Here is a 1848-nt window from a genome sequence, read left to right as displayed (position 1 = left end):
ACTACATTTCAACTTTAGCTACCCTTTAGCTACATTTCGCCTTTAGCTACCCTTTTGCTACATTTTACTTTTAACTACCTTTTAGTCACGTTTCGCTTTTAGCAAAACTTTTGCTACATCTCACATTTCGCTATACCCTTTAGCCATATTTAGCTTTCCTCCTGCAACATTTATCTTTAGCCATTCTAAAACATTTGGCATTTAGCTAGTGTTCTGCTCCGTTCAGCTTTAGGAACTCTGTTCCAGCTTCTTCAGCAGATTTCAGCATCATTCAGTGTTCCCTTCATCTTAACATCATTTCCCTTCGTTACTTTTTCACTTGAAATAAAAAACTTCCACTTAGACGAAATAAAGCAGCTTAAACTTCTCAGCTTCAGTTAACTAAAGTATTTTTGAGTTCAGCATCTTTCTCTGCTGAATCAAAAATCATTCTTCAGTTCCGGTCACAGAAAATCACCATTTATCATGAATTTATTACAAAAAAAACAAAATACGTGTCTAATTAACCTACGGAGGAACGCGTCTTTTCAGTGTCAAACACAAAATTATTCCTTTTTTTTTTAAAGGGAACCCACTTTTAAGTTTTAGAGTTTACAGCAGTTCTTTTGTCAACTCTACAACTGAAGAATGACACGACTCGTCTCCGACTCGAACACCGGGTCAAACCACTTGACCCTTTAAATCAGCAAGTCATCAAAACAACCCGGAGTTTTTAGTGTGTACTCACTGCAAACTTTGAAATTAAACGGTTCATCCCAAACTTTAGTAAACGGTGCAGTTTAGTAGTTTTTTCCTGAACTATATTGGTACGCGATTCTGAAATGTGGGCCCACACTCAGTGTAAACAAAACACTTATCTGCAGCAAAACCGAGCGTCAATACGTACCCGAACAATCCTCTCCATCCAAATGAGCTCTTTCATGGCTGTTGTTGAACCATTTTCAGTCAAGTTTTAATTTAAGTTCACGTTGAACATCAATATAAGGAACAAATTAGACAAAAAGAACAAACTTAAATAAAAAAAGCTGAATAAAAAGCTAGCTTTAAATATAGTACTTTCCTTTGTGACCACTAGAGGGCAGTGTGTGACCAGGTTTTATTTACTCAGCTCCTCCTAATAAAAATATAAACGGAGTATTCAAATAAGAGTGAACATGTTTTTTAATATCTTAAACATCTGTGCAACATTATTCAAAATGTTACATCACTGCATGACCTGTAATGTTTCACAATATTTACATTAAAAAATGCTGCTTACATCAAACCGATAAAATAAAATAAAAACGTCCAGACAGTTTCAGGCGTATGGACTCGACACACTATCTCTAACCCACATTAACGCAGAAAAGAAAACAAAAACTTCACACACGTCTGTTTCTCTTGTAAAAGTATATATTAGTGACAAATATATACTCAACCACGAGCTGGAGAAATCAAATACTGACAACAGAAAGGAGTTTAAAGATAGGAAAATAAATTGATCACACTCGCACCTCAACACAAACGATCACAAGCAAAAAGGAAGAAAACGTCCGACACAAAGAACGTGTGGGTTCCCGACACGAGACTGGCTTCCTGCAGGTCATTGCACCAAAAATAAAAATAAAATCATTAAATTAAACGTGGGGCAGAAGAGCAGAATGAACTTTACCAAAAGAGCGTTCTCGATACAGAACGACACGCTTTGAAAACATTTCTCGTACAAGTGCAAGCTGAAAACAAAAAAATTAAATAAATGCACATTCTACCCTGTGTACATAATTTCGCTCCACCACATGTACCACATGAGGTGCGAATGACAATAAAGAAACTCTGACTCTGACTGATTCAGAGAAATAATGTCGTCCC

The sequence above is a fragment of the Nematolebias whitei genome, chromosome 23, assembly GCF_014905685.2.
Source record: "Nematolebias whitei isolate Nwh7 chromosome 23, NemWhi1, whole genome shotgun sequence".
NCBI lineage: Eukaryota > Metazoa > Chordata > Actinopteri > Cyprinodontiformes > Rivulidae > Nematolebias > Nematolebias whitei.
The sequence above is the reverse complement of the archived record's forward strand: the minus strand, read 5'-3'. Positions refer to the sequence as shown.